Here is a 25128-nt window from a genome sequence, read left to right as displayed (position 1 = left end):
ACCAACTGTCAATTCGACACATATAGCACCTTTGGTTACTGAAATGTTGTCACTAAAATCTGTCAATCTCATATCGGTTGGACATAGATATTCTATTCTTTTACCAAGCTTTCTGAATGTAGAATATAGCATTAGATTGACAGCTGCACATCTTAGTCAATGGCTTTCCATCAATAAACCCTTTGAGATATAATGCCTTTAAATGCAAATGTTTCTCAGGTTTCTCGAAGGTTGCACTTTCTGCTTGACAAACGCATTGAGCCATAGCTTTTTCTTCATCTAATTCTTCCTCATCACTGTTGGCTCTAAATTCAGCAGGCAACATAAAAGGTAGCAGAAATTTCAACTGGTGCCTTACCTTTGCCTTTATCAACTGTCTGTTTAACTTGCCATACTTTATGTCTCTTTTGATGCAGTTCATCATTTCTCAGATGTTGAAACCTTCTTTTCTGACTTCTAGTACGTCCACTTGGGCACCATTGAATTTCCTGCCAGACATATTCTTTATCGACTATTTGTTGATCAACTATTTTTGTTTCGAGCCAATCATGAATATTCTCTATTTTTATACACCGACTTGTTCTTTCAAAGTTCAATCATTCATGTATAGGTCGGCGGTTGACCTTTGGTTGATGGTATTCCCAATACTGATCACTGCACTCAGGACAGTTATTGAGAGTCGGTAACTTTAGGCCTTCATTCCAGCAATGTTGAAAGAAAGGACAATTCTAGTGATACTTATTTTCTTCTTGAATTCTCCTTCTTTCATACTCCTCTTGATACCTCCAATAATCTCTTTCTTGACGCATTTGTTCATTCTCTTTTTGTCTTTGCCACTTATTCAATAAAATTCTGACAGTAGGACGTCTGCGCATTTCACCACTTTTGGAGGTTTCTGCGATATCCGATCGACTAATTTACCGATCTTGTTTCTTCCTCATCTCTTGATATTCAGCAGCTGATATTTGTCTTGTAGAATCTACTGCTCTAGCTTCCTTGGCTCTTTCAGAAATAAGCACTTTGAATTTACCCTTTGGAAAAGTGGAAGCAACCATATTTGCTAGGAAGGGATGTCCTTCTATAGCCATACCACCTTTAGCTTTTTCTAGCCTAATCTTCTCTTTGTTGATAGCTTGCTAGATAATATCCCTGAAAACTTTACAATCATTTTTGTTATGAGTATTAGAATTATGGTACTTACAATACCTTTTCTTCTTAAGTTCTTCAGTCGAAGGAATCCTATGATTTCCTGTCAGCTTAATTTGCCCTTTCTTCAACAAATAATCAAAGATTTTATCAGCCTTAGTGATGTCAAAGTTGAATTTCTCTTCTTCTGTTGATTTACTCTTGGCCCATGGAATACATTTAGAATATTTCTACACCCAATCCACTGTAGCCACTTCATTACTTTCAACTTCTTCATCATTGTCATCGACTAATTCTGGGTCAGATTCATAGCCAACATTGCCTACCGTTTGAGGCCTATCAAAGCGTGCATACTTGAACTGATTTTCCATACTAGATAATTTTCTGGCCAAAGTGGCTAAATTAGGATAATCAAATCCAATCTTCTCTCTCATAGCTAGTATTAGCCCTCGAATTGCAATGCTAACCAACTCAGCTTCTGAAAGAGTCAAAGTATAGCATTGATTCCTGACTTCTTTAAACCTATGCAAATAATGAAGTGCAGACTCATTGTTCCTTTGTCTCACATCGACTAAACCTGTAATACTCTTTCCATAACTCCTGAATCAAAGTAGTGATGGAACTTGGTCTCCAGATCCTTCCATCCTTCAATGGAATTATGTGGCAGAGATGCAAATTATGAAAATGCTGGACCAGATAGAGAAAGAGGAAAGAACCTCACTTTAAATGCAGGTTCATCAGCAATTTCACCAAGCTGAGCCAAATACTGACTAATATGTTCCATAGTCGATGTTGGTCCTATTCTGGTAAACTTGACAAAATCTGGCAACCTGAATCTTGGTGGCAGCAAAACTTGATCAAACCATTCTGTATATGGCTTTTTATATGAAACCACTGTATTCTTGGGTTTTAAGCCAAATTGTCACTTAACCATATTAGTAACTTGGTTCATCAGCTGATCTATCTAAAACGGGTTCCCCATGTTGACCATTTGGTTCTGGATATCTTTAGTTCTGCATTCTCTGAGTATTTGGCTGATATCCAGGGTTTTCACAACCATTCAAAGTATATTGCTCAACAACATAATGATAGCCAGGAGGTACTTCTCCAGGTGTCAGTCTTCCTTGGTATGGTGGAGCGTTGAAATCCCTAGCAATCCTCTGACTATGAGGAGCTATTTTTGTAGCCAACTGACCATAGTCCAATATCAGCTATTGCACTGACTGCTGAACCGTGTTGTAGCATTGACTCTCATTTGCAAGTTCTCTAGATATATGATCTCCCTAAGTCTGCCCAATAAATGTTTGTCTATTCCCAACATAAATAGAATATGTTGGACCTCTATTCTGAATGTCTAGACTGAAAGCTTCCTTAATAGCATTAGTAATACCATTTAACAAAACTTCATTATGATTAGACAAGGTTGCTGCCATGGCTTTGCTGATAGTTTCGTACATAGCATTGTGCTGAATCTAAACACTAGGATCTTGCTCCTCTTCGAGAATTACTCTCAGAAAAAGTGTCTTCTGAAATACTTTCTTGTCTCTATTTTTGCTGAAGGAAAGCAAGTATTTCTCCTGGTACTGGTTCACAGTAGTCTCAACCAATTCCTTCAATTGATCTGGGAGATCATCCAGAGTGACGTTGAGTACGTTCTCATTCTCCATGTTGCTGATTGATGGTCCCATTGGGTGTGCCAAAAAATATTTTGGTGCAAAAATTGGTATCTCACACCAATAATCTTGGGGGTTATCAGAGGGAGTGCAGGAGCTAAAATCCTAGACCTCCTGAGCCACAAATGCACGAGCTTGATGAATTGATTCCTGGGCGTGCCGGTCAATTTGACCTGAAATTGACAAGGTAGAGGTACAAAAGTCAAATTATGGAACCTGCCGGTTGTTGCCAGATAGTTCCGAGATATATGGCTTTAAGAAACAGTTGAATAAAGAAAATTAACTAAAAAGTCAACTCCTGAAAATGATGCAAAACGATAATTATTATCAAATATTTAAATTCTCATCGAATGATTGCATCTTATGGATGAATGTGATCGGATCGGCTATTTAGCCGATACGCTGTGTATAAATAAGAGACAACTTACGTGCATTATCCTTTTATCCATTGAATAAACGATAACTTATTAAAACTGGTCTAAAGGCCTGTGGTCTTAATAAATTACTTTCATATTGTGTTGAATCTATATTCACCTGGTCTTAAGGCAAACGGGCTTCAATAAATCCAACACAGATTACTAGTTCATTTAATGCATACCCGGGTTCATGCACGTGCACTATTCGTTTGAGCTTAGGTGCATCGACTATTTAGCCGATAGAGGGTCCATAAAGCACGTACAAGATCTATCTACTTTGTTACAAATAAGTTTGGTTACTGTTACCAAATTAATCATAACAAAATAAATATGTCGAACGCACAACATGTAACAATCAAGATTAATAGTTAATTATCTTAATTTTGCTTGATAATCATTGTTTGCTTAGGGTTTATAGCAAGCGTTTAGATTTGAATCTTGAACTAACCCATCGAATCTTGACTGTGCAGAATATGGTTTTAATAAATTAAACATTAATCTTTGAACAATATTGATAACTTAATAAATCTATTAAATTGCCAATTTCATAGAGCCGGTAACTAATTTGAACCAATATTCATAAGAGATTGAAGCAATGCAGCCTTACAAATATAATTCAAATTGATAACTAGTTCACAATCAAGCTTGACATGAGTTCGAATGATGCTGCCATGACATACTAAATATAAACCATGACAAAACTTACAAGCAAACCGAAGGTCAAAATCAACCGATGTAGCTTGATTCGTTGAAGGTCTTGTTGACATCTACTATTACTCCTACTGCTAAGGTTGGTGGCTGAAGCCAAAAAGGGTTTGTATTATGATTGTGTAGTCCTAGTATCATGTCCTAATATGACTTTTTCCTCAAAAGGTAACCTGGACTCCAACTTTTTCTTTCTTAATTGAACCCGACATGTCTCCTTTGTCTTGCCTTGTTCCGACACCCTTCTAATCGACTAATTTCACAACACCTCTCATTTATTCAGACCACTCATCCGGCAGTCAATCCTGCGAAGCAGGCACACTGGCACTTTTCTGACTCGCCAAAATTTGATACCCGCATAATCCATCAAATCTCCATGTTGACACAAGCTAACACCACTTAGATACTAGGTTGTCATCCCCAGCATGGTGCCAGAGTGTACAAAGGTATTTATAAATGTAAAGGCTTTCTAGAAAATAATCTATTGTATCCGCAAGTGCACAGATAAAATACCTCATTGTAGCATTTCACCAGGATAAGTATTCTAGGTTTCGTTATTTATAATTTTGATTAAGAGAACAAAAGGGATGAAATTAAAATAAGGACAAAATCTATCAAGGCATAGACTAGAGATAAACTTGCAAGAACATGATTACTAATGAGAAACTGGTCACACAGTCACTTACTTTGGCAGGGGGTAAACCATAAAGATAATGATAATGAATTATAAGTTCAAGGGTAAATAACACGGCGATTAGAAAATCGACTACTCCTCATATATGTAGGTGACGTCGGATTAGCTAGAGAATGGATTCTAAGTTATCTTCTATCTATTAAGTCACAATCTACTCTAGTTATCTACAAGATCATGTATAGAATAAAAGACTCTTCATTCATGTATAAGGAACATTGCTGAAGTAAATCAGAGCATCGCAAGACTTACTCCGCATTACAAGTTCTGCCTGTCCTATCAACGGAGGGTGGACTATATAAGAATCAACGAAGCTGTCACTATCGCGAACTACCACACAACACGGCCAATAGGATACATTTGCAGGTAAATAACATCTAAGCACCACGCCCACATGTGATCTACCACTTAACTCCCTCGCGTCGAGAGCTAAGCGCTTTGCAAACTTATACATAAACTCATTATCAATCATAACTATATCAAATATAGAACTAGAGCAAACTAAGATCATAATAAATAGAAACATAATGCAATTAGAACAAAGTATTAGAGAAAGATATGAATAATACCAATCTTTATTACTTAAGATCCGAATCCAGAGCGTAGTGCTCTACTTCTCTAATTGCTATCTAATCAAACCTCTAAACTTGAAGTATTAGGGAGTAGCTAATTCTAATTCTCTGTGGGAGAGAAGCTCTAAACCCTAACTTTGATGGCTACCTCTGATAATGATTTCTTCTCTTCTCCTCTCTCCTCCAGGGGTGGAGAAGCCTTGGTTATATAGTCCTTTCAAGTGAATTTGGGTCGTCGGATGAAACCGACCATTATTGCATGGTTTAGATTCATCCTTTTGGTCGGTGGAGCTTGGTCCCCGAAAAGAGTTCTGATTGGAGTCCTGGCTAGGGCGGGCACCCAAGGGGGGTGGGCGGGCGACCTGCCCCCAAGCCCGTTCGGTCTCCCGTTCGTTCCTGTGGCTTCTGGACTCTTCTAGATTGAGGAATATTGCACGGCACGTAATTATCTCATTGTAAACATGACATGCGGGCCTTCTCTCCATATTCTCTGATAACCCTCTGTAGAAATAGATAAACTCCAAAGCTCGTGGAATTCTGTCAGATAAAACTCTAATTCTAGATGTTTGGTGCATATTGATCCTTTTCCATGTTTAATTGATGGTTAATTTTAGTACTTAAGGACCGTCAACAAACTCCCCCAAGCTTACCCTTTGCTCGTCCCTGAGCAAACAGCTAAACTTAGACGGATCAGGAATTGCTTCGATGTTTTCTTTCCTTACAGGCACACATGCTTTTATAAAATTCTTCCAGATTAGAGTGAAGTGTTATGGAACTTAGTACCTGCACTTAAGTCTTAAGTAATTGAAAGACAAAATAATTAAGTCAAGCACTATTCCTCCTATCTATACTTCACCTTTGTTCCAGAGTTTTGCATAAGTTAAAAATAAAACTCAGAGTTCCCAGCAATGATTCTCTCAAGTCTCTCTATATGTGGTATTTGTGGATCCTTACCAAAATGTCACTTACCTATAGATAATGGAATATTTAAGTGGAGCTCATAGGAGTGAAAAACAGCTCATACATATGTTGTCTAATCGAGCCATGGATCCAAAGGAACTCAACATGTAATTAAATCAAGATGTGCATGTGTGGTGGAGTAAATGATAGTAATGGTGGAAATGTATAAGTCATATTGCTATCTCTCCTCTTCTTTGATCTTTGCTTTGGGAGAACATGGGCTATCTTTTTTTTTCAGGTGGGTAGTAGACACCCCTAATTCTACTGTCGGACACTTGTCCATTTTTTCCGCTCAAGTGGGCATCTTTATACCCCTAATTCTACTCCGGACACTTGTCCATTTTTACCTCTCGTCTCACTCTTTTTCTTTCTTTTCCTGAGGTTCCGGGCACTTGCCCGTTTTTATTTCCTCGCATATTTTTGCATAACCCATGCCTCTTCTGCATTGAATCTTTTTTGGAGAGAGAATAACAATACTTGGGACAGTGAGTGATAATATTTTTAGCAATTTTAATAAGTGGTGGTGGATGGTGTAGTAGATGTGTGCAAGTGAATATCCTAATTTAACCACATGAAAAGCTCCTAAGGGTCTACACAGCTCGATCAAACTCAATGTGAATAGAAGATGTTATAGCAAGTATGGCTGTGGTAGGTAGTTTGTAATGCTAGGAACTCATCATGTGATTTGTAAGTTTTCAAAATAAATCTCCAGAACTTAGTGTAGTAGGAACAAGATAAACAGCAGCTCAAACTTTGTATCATGCCTTTCTCTTACCTAGACTTTAGTTTTATCCTTCTCATAGATAGTAATTTCAATTTTAGTAATTCCTGGAAGAACTCTAATATAAAAGCTAGGTACTTGAAAGTAAACAAATAGAGCAACTATTCATCATTTCCATCATGCATCTTTTTGGTCTTTTTATTTTTCTAGAGATTAAACTTAGCAGATAAATAAAGCACACTTATCTACACACTCTTTTTATTTTGTTTTCATGTTTATAAAATGTAGTAAAATAAAGCAAGAAAATATTTATTGGGTTTTCTAAGTTTTTTCTTTTAAGATAAAATACTAAAATAGAAAAGAATAAATAAGAAGAGCAAATAAAAACTTACTTGATAAATTGGGGAGGAACTCCCCCAAGCTGGATGTTGATGTCGGTCTTACCCGATGTTCCAGAACCGCATCATGGTTGTGATGTTGTCATTCATTTTTATTGTATCTTGTCTCAACTCTTGTACTGCAGTGGCATGGTCCTAGTTCCATTTTTGTTGCTGTTCCAGGAGTCGTCCATGTTCTGCTTGCGTGTTCTGGATGTCGAGGAGAGTGTTGTCGGTACGGGTGAAGAAAGCGCCGGCCTCTTGGTAGTAGTCATTCGTGAAAGCGTAGGAGGCATCGGAGTATCATCCTGCATCAAATTGGGGCGGAGGTCTGGATCCTGAAGCTCCATATAGATCAGTGGAGTACCTGCCCGTATGGAAAGGCGGGTTTGTCCACTGGTGATCTTGGCTCTCCGGCCAAGTCTCCTGTGTTGGCTCTTGTGGTTGCGCATGTCGAACCCATGGGTCTCGAAGGACTCGAAGGTTGTAGTCGCGATAATGAAGGTGCGCTGCTTCTTCTGGCTCGGGATCAGCTCCATACTAGGTGCGTTCTCGGTGGGTGGTCATCCTTTCAGATGCCACTCGCTGTGGAGCTCTCTATTTCACCGGTGTTGCTGCAATGTCAATCAAAAAATTTTGAACAACGTAGAGGCCAAGGTTCGGGTTAGGTAACCGAATCTTGCCTTTATCATCATATAGCATATACATTACGTTCCTCTCTTTCTTTAACATCCGTGCTTGTCTAAATGTGTCATAGCCATGATAAATTCTTAACTCATCTATGAATTCCAATGACGAGTTTTCTAGTAAATGAAGGTTAGAGGCTAGACGTGTGATAAGTGAAGTACATCCTACTGGTCCCTGAAGACTAGGTACACTAAGCCAATGAGAAACTAAAAGTATAACAGGTGAAGTGGGTACTTTATTAATAGCAGCATACAAAAGTTGCAAATCTCCTACTCTTACTTTCCTAATATCATCACGATAGAAAAGATTGTACCCAAGCCATTTGTGGAACATCCTAAGAGTGGGGTGTTCCATGTCACTGGTTTGGGCTTGACTATAAAAATTATCTCTAGGTATCTCTCTCCAGAACTGGTGTCTCTCAAAATTGGGTAGGTCGGAGTCAATGTTCAGGATGCATCTTCAAGAGAAACCAAGATGGTCGCTTAGTTCTCTCCAAGACAACATAATCTCCTGTTTGAACATTCAAAAAACAATTCCCCCTCATAATATTGTAAGGTGCAAAGAAATTCGAGGGTGAGAAGACGAGAACCCAGCTCAGTTATATTCCAAAAATTTGTCCAACCTATCATCTAAAAAATTAAGTCGAATTCAGTGTCCATACCTGTTTCTTGTAGTAAGATTGGATCAAGAGTAGGGGTGTGAATGATATCTTTGTTCTTTAGTTGCTGATAGACTTCCTTCTCCCTTTGGGTCTTTAGTCCAAGGTCTCCTATCTTGAGAAGGACCTTGACTTGCTGATTAGATGAAGATGACGGAGCTTGTGTGGGTGTCGGGTCGACGCTCATCTCTGATGGGTGCGAGGAGTGTCGGGATGAACTCCTTGTACCTATGTTCTTGAGGGCCTTCCCTGCGTTCTTCACCTTCTTGAACATCCTGTAAACAAAAGTTGGCAAAAACACAACTAGTGGAAAATGTGAGAGAAAATGTTAGTGGTCAGCTGTTCAGAATGTCAGTAGTCCAGGGGTTAGTCGTTCAAGACAAGTTTTTATTTTGGCAGAACCTCCCCCTAAACAACTTTTACTTCCACTTTGGACAGCAGGATCACTACTTACTAGGTGAAACTCACTCTCTCACTCAAAAACTACCAACTTCTTTCCCACTCTTCTCTTCCTCTCTACTCTCTTCTTACTTCACTACAAAAGATTCTTCTCTGGAAACTGAAACTTGTGTGGTTTTCTGGAATGCTTGTGTGAAGAAGTTGGAGGCAGGAAGAGGCTATTTATAGGAGGAAGAGGGGGCAGGGTGGGCGCCCTCTATAGGTGGGCGGGCGCCCACTTGTGGTGTCCATCCTGGCTGCCCTTTCTCCAGTCCCTTCTTTGCTTAACTCTTACGCAAAATAATGGATCATGGGTGGTGGTTGGCCGGTGGAAAAGTGCTGGTTAGTGGAGATATGTTGGTGGATCAAATAATGTGATGGGATGTGTGTGTGGTGTGGTGTATGACATGTGGGACCCAAGGAGTGTGGGTCATGCTTCTAGAAGGTTGCTATAATTAAATATAATTCAGGAAAATCTATGAGAAATGAAACTTATTTGAAATGATAATGAAAAATTATTTTTGTGCCTCGACAATAATTAATAAATATGGGTTGTTACACACCATAAATATTATTTATATGGGGCTTTTTATTATTATAATAATGCTATGAATAAATACGACTAATTAAATATGAGAAGAATTAATAATGCGGATAAATACCGATTTACCTCCCGGTGAGGGTTTGGGACTTTTAGGTCCCCCAAGCTGGACTTCCAAATATTTTAATCTTCTGAATGTCCTTCCTCCGGAGATGGTGTCTCCAGTGCTTCTTCTTCATGAACTTCCTTCACTGTAGAGTCTCTCTCTGGTCTGGGCTTGAATGTGAAGTGTTCTTCTTTTCCGTTTATGTTGAACTTGATTTCTCCTTTCCCGACATCAATGTGGGCATTGGCGGTGCTCAGAAATGGCCTTCCAAGCATGATGGACACTTTTGAGTCAGGACTCATGTCTAGTACCACGAAGTCTACTTGCACCAGGAAATCTCTGATCTTGACTGGAATGTTTTCGGTGATGCCCAACGGGTGCTGAACCGATTGATCTGCTAGTTGCAGGCACATTGATGTTGGTTCTAGGGTCGCATGCTCAAGCTTTTTGTAGACTGATGCTGGCATCACACTGACACTTGCTCCGAGATCACAAAGTGCTTTGTTGAAGTGTTGGTTTCCGATTGAGCAATCAATAGTGGGACATCTGGGATCTTTCTTCTTCTTTGGTGGTCTATTGAGGATGGCCGCACTACATTCTTCTGTCAGCTTGATAACCTCAGTGGTGGGCAGTGGTCTCTTCTTGTTAAGAATATCTCTGATGTACTTTGCATATGTAGGTACCTGTATGGCATCAAGAAGAGGTATGTTGACATATAATTTCTGAATGACCTCTACAAACTTACCAAATTGCTCATCCGACTGCAGTCCTCTGTTTCTTCTAGGAAATGGCAAATAGTTGGTGTCATAAAAATCTTTCCTCATTTCTCCAGTTCTTGGTGGTTGCAGCAGATCTTCTGCTTCAACTGGGCTTTCTTCTTCTATCACTGCTGGTTGCACTGATGCTGATGTTCTTTGTTTCTCTTTTGGGTATGGGGGATCTCTGGTGGCTTTGCCTCCTCTAGTAGTTATGTTCTTTACCTGCTCAATGTTAGTAGCAATAGGCAGTGCAACAGCTAACTTTATTAATTTAAGCTCTACCCTTTTATTAAGAGTGTTTTGCTCATCAAAGGTAGTTCATAGAAAATCCATTTTATTGTTTATATCTTTTAGAGATGATTCATTTGTGTCTAGCCTTTGTTTAACTTCATCATTAGTTTTTGTTTGTTGAGCAATTATCTCTTTTAATGAAAGTTGCTTGAAAGTATTACCTGAATTCATACCTTTGCTATTGGGTTGACTCGAGGTAGGTTGATATTTGTATGCTGTCTCAATGGCCCTTTGATCTTCTTTGAACTTGACCCTCTGGTCAATCCAATGGAGCAAATTTTCCATCTTAGTTGATAATGCATTTACTTCTTGTGGTATTTCTTCAGTTTGATGACATTGTTGAGCTTTATCTTGGAACCAGCTTTGGTTTTCTGCTATCTTATCCAAAAGTATCTTTGCTTTTCCAATTGTAAGCTCCAAGATTGATCCTTTAGTAGATGCATCTAGGCACTCACGAGCCTTCTAGGTTAATCCATGGTAGAAGGTCTGCATAAGTAACCATGTGGCCAGTCCATGGTGAGGACAATCTGATATGTATCCTTGAAAACGCTCCCATGCTTCTCGAATGGTTTATGTCTTCTGCTGTTGAAAACTGACAATATTTCCTCTTAAGGCAGCTGTTTTGCCTATAGGGAAAAACTTTGATAGAAAGGCATCTGACAAGTTCGTCCAGTTGTTGATATTATCTTGATGAGTGTAGAACCACTTCCTTGCTTTCCCTTCTAGTGAGAATGGAAAAAGGCGAAGCAGTATGACATCTTTGTCGACTCTGTTGATGTGGATTGTGCTTCCAATCTCTAAGAAATTCTGCAAGTGTGCACTAGCATCTTCATGTGCCTTTCCACTGAATTGTGTAGCTTGCACCAAATTGATGAGGCTTGAATTGAGCTCAAACTTGGGTACTCCTTCTTCTACTACAAATCTTAGACCAGTTGGAATGTTCTCAAGACTTGGAGCAGAGAATTCTTGTAGGGTCTTCTGTGCCATAGCTTCAGCAATTGGTAGCTAGCTTCTTCTTTCTTTCTTGATTGCTTTGGTTCTGATGATGAAGAGTTGAATGTACCCAAAGTCAATCCTGATATACCCTGTATAAAAAATGTAAACATAGAAAAACAACAGGGTGAACCTGCCAAAGCAGAGGTGCCTTGTTATGATTTCTCACTTAATAGCTGTTTTATGCAATTATTTCTCTATACTCTAGTCTAATATTTTATGTGAATAACCTTGACTGATTTCTTGACTTTCCTTACCGTTCCTATGTACTACCCTTTTGTTCCCCAGCAACGGCGCTAGAAATGCTTGTTGACACTAGCTAACACCACTTAGATACTAGGTTGTCATCCCCAACATGGTGCCAGAGTGTACAAAGGTATTTATAAATGTAAAGGCTCTCTAGAAAATAATCTATTCTATCCGCAAGCGCACAGATAAAACACCTCATTGTAGCATTTCACCAGCATAAGTATTCCAGGTATCGTTATTTATAATTTTGCTTAAGAGAACAAAAGGGATGAAATTAAAATAAGGACAAAATCTATCAAGGCATAGACTAGAGATAAACTTGTAAGAACATGATTACTAATGAGAAACTCGTCACACAGTCACTTACTTTGGCAGGGGGTAAACCATAAAGATAATGATAATGAATTATAAGTTCAAGCAGCGATTAGAAAATAGACTACTCCTCATATATGTAGGTGACGTCGGATTAGCTAGAGAATGGATTCTAAGTTATCTTCTATCTATTAAGTCACAATCTACTCTAGTTATCTACAAGATCATGTATAGCATAAAAGACTCTTCATTCATGTATAAGGAACATTGCTAAAGTAAATCAGAGCCTCGCAAGACTTACTCCGCAATACAAGTCCTGCCTGTCCTATCAACGGAGGGTGGACTATATAAGAATCAACGAAGCTGTCATTATCGCGAACTACCACACAACCCGGCTAATAGGATACATTTGCAGGTAAATAACATCTAAGCACCACGCCCACATGTGATCTACCACTTAACTCCCTCGCGTCGAGAGCTAAGCGCTTTGCAAACTTATACATAAACTCATTATCAATCATAACTATATCAAATATAGAACTAGAGCAAACTAAGATCATAACAAATAGAGACATAATGCAATTAGAACAAAGTATTAGAGAAAGATATGAATAATACCAATCTTTATTACCGAAGATCCGAATCCAGAGCGTAGTGCTCTACTTCTCTAATTGCTATCTAATCAAACCTCTAAACTTGAAGGATTAGGGAGTAGCTAATTCTAATTCTCTGTGGGAGAGAAGCTCTAAACCCTAACTGTTGACGGTCCTTAATGCTCACATTTAACCATCAACTAATCATAGAAAAGGATCCAAATGCAACCAACACCTAGACTTAGGGTTTTATCTGACAGAATTCCACGAGTTTTGGTGTTTGTCTATTTCTGCAGGGGGTTATCAGGAAATATGGAAGAAAGGCCCACACGTCGGGTTTACATAGAGATATTAACGTGCCGCGCAATTTTCTACCATCTAGAAGACTCCAGAAGCCACGGGAACGAACGGGAGGCCGATCGGGCTCGGAGGCAGGGCGCCCGCCCAACTCTCCTGGGCGCCCGCCCAGCTACAGTGCCCAATCAGGACACGTTTCGCGGATTATGCTCCACCGACCTAAAGGATCAAGGAAAACCGTGCGATTAATGTCGGTTTGATCCGACGGCCCAGATTCACTTGAAGGGACTATAAAACCAGACCCCCTGGCCCCTGGAGATCATACCTCTTCTACAGAATCAAAGCTAGGGTTTCAATTCTTCATCCAAGTAGAGAGGATTCCTCTAGTTCTTCTAGTTCTACCTCTAGTTCATCTAGATCTAGTTCTAGTTCATCTAGTTCTAGTTCTAGTTCCTCTAGTTCTAGTTCTAGTTAGTTCTAGTTGTAATCTAGAAAATAGGGAGAGAGAAGAGGAGAGCGGAGGAGGAGCCGGATCTGTCGGATCTTCCTCAACATTGTACTTTTGCAGCAACTGGTTCGTTCTTCATCGTTCTCCAGGTTCTTCAATTCATAATCCTGAGTTCTTTAATTACTTTTATTTACATTCAAGTTATTTATTGGATTCCCGCTTGCATCAAGTGCTCTAGTCTTTATAACGCTAGAGTAGTAATTAATAGATTAGACGTGGTGTTTAGTCTTGCGATTACCTGGAATTGCACCCAATCCCACGGATTGTTGTGGTAGCCCTAGGGTAGTGACAGCCCTAACGGTCGACGTATTCCACCACGTTCGGATCGGTGTTTGTAGGACCGTAGTCAGACCTTCCTAGCCCCCTTCTCATCTCTTTCTGTGGTTAGTGCTCTGATGTCCCGATATAGATAATCTTGAAGTAATTCTTGATTCTTAGATCAACTAGAGAACTCTCAGGAAACTTCCTCTCTTCCCACCAAAAATAATTATATAGTTATCCTTGGGCGATCTTGGATCTTAATTAGTACACTCACGTTCTCTGTGGAAAATCGATACTCTGGAATACTCCCGGGTGAAAGCTACATCGGTATCCGTGCGCTTGCGGATTTTTCTGTTTGCGTTTAAAATACCCAACACTAACTTTGATGGCTACCTCTGATAATGATTTCTTCTCTTCTCCTCTCTCCTCCAGGGGTGGAGAGGCCTTGGTTATATAGTCCTTTCAAGTGAATTTGGGCCGTTGGATCAAATCGACCTTGATTGCATGGTTTAGATTCATCCTTTAGGTTGGTGGAGCTTGGTCCCCGAAAAGAGTTCTGATTGGAGTCCTGGCCAGGGCGGGCTGCCCCCGAGCCCGTTCGGTCTCCCGTTCGTTCCCGTGGCTTCTAGACTCTTCTAGATTGAGGAAAATTACGCGGCACATAATTATCTCATTGTAAACATGACATGTGGGCCTTCTCTCCATATTCTCTGATAACCCCCTGCAGAAATAGATAAACACCAAAGCTCGTGGAATTCTGTCAGATAAAACCCTAATTCTAGATGTTTGGTGCATATTGATCCTTTTCCATGTTTAATTGATGGTTAATTTTAGTACTTAAGGACCGTCAACACTCCACACGATTCAATCTCAGCAGACCAAATCGGCGACTTTTGTTCCAATGGCGTCTACCGACAACATCCCAGAGGTATACTATCTTCCTATGCTCCCTTGAATTTTCTTACTCTATCAGTTTGCCCTTACTCTTTCTTTCTACTTTTAGGATCTCCAGGGCCAAGTAATCATCCCATTTGATGGCAATCTACACAAGATCTTCCTAGGTCTAATGGGTGATCTAGATCCCAATAAGGTAATTGTTGCTGAGACTAACATAGTCCCCTTTAAGGAATACGACATGCATCCGAGTCTTTGGGACAAAAGGGCTTCTATAAAGATCTGGCCCTCGATTATTCCAGGCTAGAGGAATTGGTTGATCAAAATATGGATCAGTGCATCTCCTTGTCCCTCTCTGATATCAAGAAGAATGAAGTCATGCTCAAGGCTACTTGTTTCTTCTAGTCCAACACCTACAATGCCTTCCTCTTCAGACAAGGCCCGATGTCCCCAACATTAGCTGATGTCCACATGTTTACGGGCCTCAACATTGCAGGACACATCAACACCTTTGGTTTGCTGGTGAAACCTTCTGTCAAGCTGGACAACATAAGAACTGAAGGTTGGTCTCAATACATCATCAGCCATAAGTCTAATAACAGGTCTATGTCTGACAGAGAGCATACAACCTTTCTAAACATGTGGCTGGACAGATATGTCTTTTGTGGACAAGCCTGTTCTCCAACATCCAATTACCTCACCCTAGCAGAGAAAATATCTTGCAACTTTGAAATTCCACTTGGCAAGATTCTTCTTGGAGCTCTATATAGCCTTCTGAATAGAGTCTCCCAACACTTGATGCAAAATGAGACCATCCCAAACATCACAGGCCCTTGGTGGTTACTGCAGTTATGGCTCAATTTACATCTACATAAATTAGTGGCTCTAGAGCTAATCAACCTATATTTCCCTTCCTTGGAAAATTTAGAAGAGCAAGAAGAACAACTCCTAAGGAACTAGAAATTTCACCTATGTATATCCTTTGGTGAGGCAACATCAACAATCACTATCGACAGATCAATCATTGACTTCTTCAAACTCTTCTATAGAAATTCTCTAGAGGCAGCTCTAGAGTTGTTTGTCTACTCAGATATCCTAGAATTTGAACTCCCAGCATCATTTAGATTTCAAACCATTTATAGTGATCCTGAAGAGCTCAAAATTTTGTGTCATTTGGTAAGGCCAAGTCTTCTACCTATTGAAGTCGGACATGGTAGAGAGAAACCTCCAACTTCTTATGAGTTCTTTTGTCCTTCGATAGTGGCTAGACATATGGGTTTTGGCCAGCTGCCCCTAGCTTTATACTTTGCTGATACCACTATAATAGAGTATAACAAAATTCTTCACTTTGAACAATCTCTATTGCCAAAAGCTATTAGTGCATGGGAATGCACCCCTTTCACTTCTACAACCTTTGATCATTGGTGGCAAGAGTGGAGCCAACACATCTTTAATGAGCCAGTATCTGTTTACTGCTCTCTCTTAGATCTAGATTTCCAAGCTACACCTGAGGTATGTTTTTATACATCATATTTCCATATTCTCTGTACCTTAGAATATATTTACTTATTTTGATTGTCGATAGGATCTTGCTAGCTTGACCCCTCCACTGGTGAACTATGATATATGGTGCCCTGACCTAAGACTAGGCTCTAATGCACCTTCTCTAATGCTTTAATGAAGAAGCCAACATCAGACTTAGCTTATGATCATACGATTGTGAAAGGTCCTTGTTTGGTTTTGGTAATTGAGTGACAACTAAGGTGGACTAATAGTGTTTATGTGAGATACACAGGAGATTAGTCCACAGGTGATTATGTGATGATGGAGGAGCTCATTGCATATGAGACATGACATGGAGTCATGTGACCAAGGCAGAGAAGATCAAGATAAGGCTTGGCTCGATGGACCGGTTGCAAGAGTGAAGGGCAAGTCGGAGGCTTTGAAGCGAGGGACCGCGTGTGACGGTGAAGCTAGAGCAAGACTTGGCGCCGATGGACCGAGGCAACGGTGAAGAGCAAGTGAGGTCAAGATCGATGAACCAATACGGTCATGTGATGATATGAAGTGGATCATATCATTTGGTGATTGGTTGGTGCATGTGTTGCATCAATATTGGAGGAGTTGGAATGGAAAGCACAAGGCAAAGGTATAACCTAGGGCATTTCCATTTCACCGGTCATAGGTGTGTAGAGTAGTTTATGACCGGATTTAGGATAGATGGCCGTACTATCAAGAGGGGCAAACTTGTTTGCATATCGGTCATCTAGTGCCACTTGAGCGATCTAACTTTGCATACGTGTTAGGATCGAGTGGCGTGGCAAGTTTGAGAGGCTAACTCCTTTGGGAAAATGTTTATGAAAAGCTAACACACTTGCACATGGTGGTGTACACTTGGTGGTGTTGGCACATTTGCAAAGGAGGTGGAATTCCTTGGGTTGAGAGAGGTGTGGGTTTCTCTCTCCCTCCCGCCGAGCTTGCGAGGCGGGATTCGGCGCTTTTGAGAAAATTAAGTGCATATTTTCTATTGCGCCGGTGGGAGTTTTGGAGAAGTCACGGGAGTGTTTCTCAGTAGGAAACACTCACCGGACGCTCTACGCGGAGGCACCGGACGCTGGCCTTTAGCGTCCGGTGTGCTGTCGGGTGCAGCAGAGTGCACCGGACGCACCGGAGTGAGTCCGGTGCTCAGCGTCCGGTGTGCGGGCGGTTTGGCGACCCTCTCTGCGCATGAGTCCGGTGAGCACCGGACGCTGGGGGTTGAGCGTCCGGTGGCTTGCGTCCGGTGACCATGCGAGTTTGCGGAGCTCTCTGCGCACGGGTCCGGTGTGCACCGGACGCGTCCGGTGTGACGCAGTAGAGCGTCCGGTGGTGCTGTGCAGGCGCGCGTGCGCAGTAGCCGTTGGCGGCAACAGTCGAGTTCAAACGGCTAGTGACACGTGGCCGACGCCTGAGCACCGAACGCTGGGAGTTGAGCGTCCGGTGGCTCCCTGTGAGCGTCCGGTGCCCACGTGTTTTGCCCAGTGAAGGGGCAACGGCTAGTTTAGCCCTTGGGGCTATAAATAGAAGTGGTGGCCGGCCTTGGCCGGTGTTGAGCACCCTTGGGACTTGGTGTCCATGCTTGGGGAGTGCTAGAAAAGCCTCTAACTCACTTGTGCTTGCAAGAGTGCGAATCAATAGCAAGTGAGTGATTCTAGTGCGTTGCATTGAGAGATTGCATAGAGTGGCACTAGGTGTTCGTGTTGCAAGCCAGTGGTGCTTGTTACTCTTGGAGGTTGCCACCTCCTAGACGGCTTGGTGGCTTGTGACTCCGTCAAAGCACGCAAGGAGATTGTGCGGTGCTCCGGAGAAGAGATTGTGAGGGGTACGGTGCTCACCCCCGGGGGATCACGAAGAGCAACTCTAGTTGAGCGAGACGTGAAGAGCGACAAGTGGTCCGGCCGGGTCAAGTGCTAGAGCTTGTGGTAAGCACTCCACGTGGGAGAGTGTGACTTGCGGGTCACCACTAGCAAGAGGACCGGCGGCAACCTTGGAGCTTGTCTCAACGGGGACGTAGCTTGGTGGCAACCAAGTGAACCTCGGGAGAAAATCATCGTGTCAACTTTGTTCTTCCCGTTGGTTTGCAAGTCCCTAACACAAGCTTGTTCTTACATTGATATACTTGTGCTTGTGTAGTTGCTCTTATAATTAGTTAGCTTGTGTAGCTTGCTAGTTACCTTCTTGCTTGTGTAGCTAGAAGTAGTTCCCTTGCGTGACTAATTTGGTTTGTGTAACCTTGTTAGTCACATTGCTTAGTTTGTGTAGCTAAGTAATTTGCGCTCTCTAATTTGGCATTGGTTGCCTTGTTATTGAGCTTGCTAGTGAGCTTAGGCTTGGTGCGCTTTGCCTCACTAGTTTGTGTAGGAGCTCCCCCGGTTTGCAAAGTACTAGTTGCATAGGTTTGTGTGACCTTGCTCCTAGAATTGTTTAGGTGAGCTCTTGCTAAGGTAGCACCTTGCTTGCTTGTTTAGGATCTTTTCAAGGTGCTAGAGAACTTAGATAGAGGGGTGTAGTCTTGGCTAGACCGATAGTTTTAATTCCGCATTTATTTCGGTTAGCCGGTGCGTTAAGTTTTAGAAAGGACTATTCACCCCCCTCTAGTCCGCCATCTCGACCCTTCAGATTGCCACATTAAAAAGAAAGTAACCGACTGCTTCTCAAAAGACAGCCTCAAAGAAGACCAAAGTTGCTTCTTCAAAACAACTTAAATATTTAGCCGATGCAGCCATCGAGGTAACCTTTCTTTTAACTCATAAGTATACAATATGCCTATGCATCAGCTAACTCTTGACTCTGCTGAAAAGTGACCTGAACTTCTTGATCCTCTAGAGGGCTTATCCTTCACTAGGAGTGATGATGATGCTGCTCCCAACCTAGGCACTATCCCAGAAGTATCTTCAGGTAACAACATATAATAGCCAATAGGATAAATCCTTTTACTTATACTAACTTATTTCCATGAATCTAGGCCTCTAACTTCTTGAAGTTGCTTCATCAGCTATTCCCAGTTCTACCATGATTTTAGCAGAACAGGTATGTCAAACCAATTATTCTCATCTGCTGATATCTCCTGACAAACACTAATTTGTTTACCCCAATAGAACTAGTCTCTTCACCTGTCTGCCATTCTCCTTAGATGACTATCTCAATGAAGAACCAGTCCTGATCCCAGAAGACACCCCACCGATGATACCTGACTTCATCAAAGATCAACTACAAAGGTTGATCATGTATCTGGAGCTAGATGTCTCAGTTTTGGTCCAAGATGCAGGATCTATCAGAGAGATTTTCAACTAGATTAAAGATGATCTTCCTCCTTCTTTAAAAGAAATGATTCAGCCAGCTGCATTCCTGGAAGGCAATGGCCCTAAATTCCTTAGTGCTTAATCCAGATTAGCAGCTCGAGAAGCTCAAAAAAACTCAGGTGCTGCTAAAGGCCAATGCATCCAAGAAATCCTATGAGTTAAGAAAATAGTCCATCTCCTCAAGGAATCCCCTGCTGAAATTAATAAAGATCTGGCTGCCCTTAATGATGAAAGGACACAACTATTAGCTCAGCTGAAAACTGTGGAAGATGCAATCAAACAGAAGGAAGAAGCTTTATCTCAAATCCCTGCATCTTTAGCCAACCAGAAAAAGAACAAGGCAACCTTGAAGGCTAAGTTTGACAAAATTAAGCAAGACAAGAAAGCCAAGATTCCTAGATCAACTGAAGAAGATCAACAACAGATAGCCGAAATAGATAGCATTAGGCTTTCAACTTTAAATTCCGCTAAGTCCGTTCTAAATATGTAATTTGAACACTCCCTGCATTTACTTTGCATCTTGTAATTCTTAGACTTAATTTTTATTTACTTAGACTCATTTTTCCCCTTCAACAATTATACTCTTATTAAAATCTCATCAGCAATGCCAACTGAATCGAAGTAAAGTAGAACTCCATCGGTAAAGTCAACCGATCCACAACTCAGGCCTTCCACGGTCACAGTTAAGGTGATCAGCTATTCTCTACCACCCACGTCTCTAGGATTATGGAGACGTTTTAACTTTAGCCAATCTACTCACCCCAAATTCAAGGAACCATCCTCATGATAGTCGATACACTTTCTCCAAGAGATTAACTGCACGCCGCTTCACCTTCGACTTACCCCATTATAAATAATACCAGAGCTCTAAAGGTAAAAGTCACACAGTCAGACTCATATCTTTAACCTTTCAATCTCCAAACCTCCCGCCTTCTCTCCCAAGAACCCTAACCTTCCAATCAATGGCAGACAGCAAAGGCAAGCGCCTGACATCACCTTCTTCGTCCGAGGAGGTGAACTCTACACAACGCCAGTGTTTGAACAGGTAACTTAGTGTAGTCCTCTATCCAATTTCATTCTGAACTTACTTATCCCCCGTTCTCCTTGCAGCCCTACCCCTCAAGTCAAACCTAGGGCACCGAGCAACCTTGTTCCGGGGGCGTCGGCATCTTCTCTGCCTCCGGTGGTAGTGGCCTTTAAGGATGCTGCTGCGAACTAGATAGCTGAGGCGAGCCAGGCAGGCTCGAAGCCGGTTGGCCATGAAGATGCCGCCGGCTATGATACCGTCTTCAGGCACAAAGACGCCTAGGGCTTCCTCCAGCGTCTTAGAGTAGCCCAGGACCTCTACTCCAAGGAGTGTAAGTGGTCCCACCACCTCCAAGAGCAGCTCAACGCTTTGGAGGCGATGTTGGAGAACATCGAGGGATCCTTGGCCCAATCCAAGGAACAATTAGCAGAGTTCGACACCACCATTGCTAGTAACTTCATCCTCTCTATATCTTCTTAGTTGATCAACTAAGTTGCTGATATAATCTGTTTTGTCGATCATAGGGCTCTAGGAGCAGTTCAACACCCTCACCTCCGCCATCAACATGGTTACCGAGACGGTGAACGCGTGCGGGAAGACCCAAGCAGAGCGCCTCCAAGACGTGCGTGACAGTGTCCGGGAAATCGCACTCCATCACGTCCGCTCAGGAGCAGCGGGCGCACTAGCAGCTGCCCAGCTCCGTCATGGAGCTCAGCTCTTGGAGCACCTTGCTCTAGACTTCTTCGAGGAATACAATGACGAAGATTTTGATTAGCTGGTGGAGGACTTCGGCCCCTTCACCAATGCAATGGCATAGGTCTCATCGTCGACAGACATCATCAGCTGTGTCTTCGATGATGAGGATTAGATTTAGGTTTTTTTTATTTTTAATCAATGTAAAAACTCCTCTAAATAAATGAAGAACACCCCCTGGGGCAGTTTTATCTTATCTTGTTTTGCTGATCACTGTCTTTATTTTTCCTGTGATATTGTCCATCAAGGCAATCTTAATAGGACTCTGTGTCAGCAAAACTCTTTTGTGTTCTTGATTTTTATGCTAAAGGCAATATCTATTATATCGGCTATAAAGTTACAGTTCTGAACATAATAGTCACTGCATCAATTTCCTTAACTGTCAAAAACCTTAATTCAAAACTGAAGGCGATACTCACCGTATCAGCTATATTCCTGACAACTTAACGATCTAAATTTTTATACTAAAGGCGATACTTGCTGTATCGGCTATCAAAACATCTCTCTGTATGACTTGATCAACTAAAGCAGATCAACCTACACACTATGGTAATACTTCTTAAAATACTTTCCATTAGCAACTCTGGAATACTCTTCTCCTTCCAAAGTTTCATAAAAGTAAGCATTTCCAGGAGCAACCCTAGTAATCTGATATGGTCCTTCCCAATTAGGTGACCACTTGCCGAATTTGCTATCTTTATATCCAATCAGCAAAATTACCTTCCAAACCTGTTCACCTTCACTAAATCTTCTTTCTCACACTTTCTGATTATAGAACTTGGCAATCTTGATTTTGTTAGCTCTAATATTTTCTAAAGCTTTTAACCGATGAAAGTTCAAATCATCTAAATTGTCCAACATAAGATTCTTGTAGTCATTGGCTATCAATTTGTCTTGCTGTAATATCCTACAAGATTCCAGATTAATCTCCCATGGTAATACAACTTCATGCCCATAAACCAATTCATAAGGTGAACATTTAGTCGACCCATGACAAACCATCCTATAAGACTAGAGAGTTTCACTAAGTACTAATTGCCACTTCCTTGGGTTTTCTTTGATCTTCTTCTTGATGATCTTAATAAGAATCTAATTGGAAGTTTCTACTTGTCCATTAGCTTGGGCATAGTAAGGTGACAAATTAATCAACTTAAAACCTATACTCGCAGCAAAGTCTTCAAACTCCTTGGATGTAAACATCTTCCCTTGATCAGTTGTAATGGACTGAGGGACCTCAAATCTATAAATAATATGCTCTTGGATGAACTCAATCACATTAGCTGATGATGCTACATTTAAAGGAATAGCTTCCACCCACTTAGTAAAATAATCTGTTGCTACCAAAACAAATTTATGTCTCTTACTTGACGATCGAAATATCTGGCGGATTAGATCTATTCCCCGACCTCTAAACGACCATGGTTTGACAATAGGATTCATAGCCGATGCTGGAGATTTCTGAATATTGCCAAACTTTTGACACTCCTGACACCCTTGATAATATTTTTCTAACATACAGTTTCTTTTCTACACATTTTCTAAGAAATCAGCATTTTCATGTATTAAATAAATCTACACAGAAAAGATATTCAAACATGATATGCAAGTACATCAAACTGTAGATCTTCATTTATAGAATACAACAAAATTGGTTTCATCATTTTTAGAGCTCTAGAACTCAAGTTATGATTTTCAAAGGATTAAAACATTTTCTGCAAAACATTTATTTAAAACGAAAATTGATTTCCAGCCAGATCTGCTAGGTGCACCCGGTGCAGTGCACCCACGTCCCTGCCAAGAGACAGACAGGTGGGTCCAGACCCTGTTGACGGTCCTTAAGTATCAAATTTAATTATCAAATAAACAAAGAAAAGGATCCAAATACAACCATCACCCAGACTATGAGTTTTATCTGACAGAATTCCACGAGTTTTGGTGTTTGTCTATTTCTGCAGGGGGTTATCAGGAAATATGGAGGAAAGGCCCACATGTCGGGTTTACATAGAGATATTAACGTGCCGTGCAATTTTCAATCATCTAGAAGACTCCAGAAGCCACGGGAACGAACGGGAAGCCGAGCGGGCTCGGGGGCAGAGCGCTCACCCTCACCCTAGGACGCCCGCCCACCTACAAGAACCAATCAGGTTCTACTTCGCGTATCATGCTCCACCGACCTAAAGGATCATGGAAAACCGTGCGATTAATTTCGGTTTGATCCGACGGCCCAGATTCACTTGAGGGGACTATATAAGCAGGCCCCCTAGCCCCTGAAGGAGACAACCCATTCATTATTCATAGACAGAGCAAAAAGCTAGGGTTTGGAGATGAGAACTCTCCTCACTTCTCTAAACTAGAGTAGATCTAGATAGTAGAGAGATGGAGAGCGAGGGTGGATTGGAGGAGAGGCTGGCCTGTCGGTTCTTCCTCTGGTTGTACTTCACCATGATCAAGCTCTAATCAGGCTTGCTCATGGGATGACTCTAGTAATCTACTTCTATTTCATTATGCAATTACTATCCATATATGTTCTGGTTGACAACTCTTTTGAGTACTTTAATCTATAGGATGCTATAGGTGAGAGTTGTAGTATAGGTGTAAGCGTGGTGCTTAGAACTAGATTACTTGTGGATATCCCCTGTCTAGCCGGATCGTGAGGTAGGCCGCATAGGTGACAGTTACGTTGGTCTCCTGTAGTCCACCTCCTGTTAGCAGGACTAGTAGGGTTTATCGGCCTATGGATAAGCATCCTTTGTGGTGTATTCTTATCACGTGGTTCGTCCCAGACATATACATACCCCTTTGATGTAGAGAAACCATAGTTATCCTCTCTATTCTCCTACCATCGCCCATATACTAGATTGCTCTACTCTCTATTCCCATATTATCACCCATTGTTATCTTACCTTTAATATTGTTCTAATTCAATTCTACCATCTTTCCTATTTACACCTATCTATCTATCTTGGTTAAGTTAGAGCGTAGTTGGTTCTCCCGTTTCCCTGTGGATACGATAAAACCTTTAACCGGGTAAAAGCTACAACGGTATCCGTGCGCTTGCGGGTTTATCTGTGTGCGTATAAATACCATAGTACACTCTAGTGCCATGCTGGGGATGACAACCTAGTATTCAAGTGGTGTTAGCAAGTGTCAACAAGCTTTTTGGCGTCGTTGCCGGGAAAACGGTTGCTGAGTTGACTACGAACTAGCTTAATCATTTTCTATAAAATAAAAAAATATATATACTTTTCCTTTTATCTTTTGCCTTATCTCTGCTATTCTTTCTTCTTATCTAATCCTTGATCTCTGGTCTATCATGAATTCAAACATGTCTATCTATGAATTTCATAGACATACGGGCACACATCTCGAACCACCAAAATCTTCAAAGCCTATCATAGCATCTAGTTTTGAGATAGACCTCGAATACATAGAATTTGTTCAAAAACTACCTTTCTCAGGAGAAGGTGAGGAAAACCCATACACACACCTAAGAGAGTTTATCAATTCTGTGACCTCCTTCGCATTGAAGGCATGTCCAATGAGACCCTTAAATGGAAGCTCTTTCCGTTCTCTTTAACAGGAAAAGCTAGACATTGGTACAAACTCAAAGTAGGGAGTGTTCATGGAGATTGGAAGGAGTTATATAATAGTTTTCTTTTT

The sequence above is a fragment of the Sorghum bicolor genome, chromosome 2 (assembly GCF_000003195.3).
Source record: "Sorghum bicolor cultivar BTx623 chromosome 2, Sorghum_bicolor_NCBIv3, whole genome shotgun sequence".
NCBI classification, from domain to species: Eukaryota; Viridiplantae; Streptophyta; class Magnoliopsida; order Poales; family Poaceae; genus Sorghum; species Sorghum bicolor.
Note: the sequence above shows the minus strand (reverse complement) of the source record.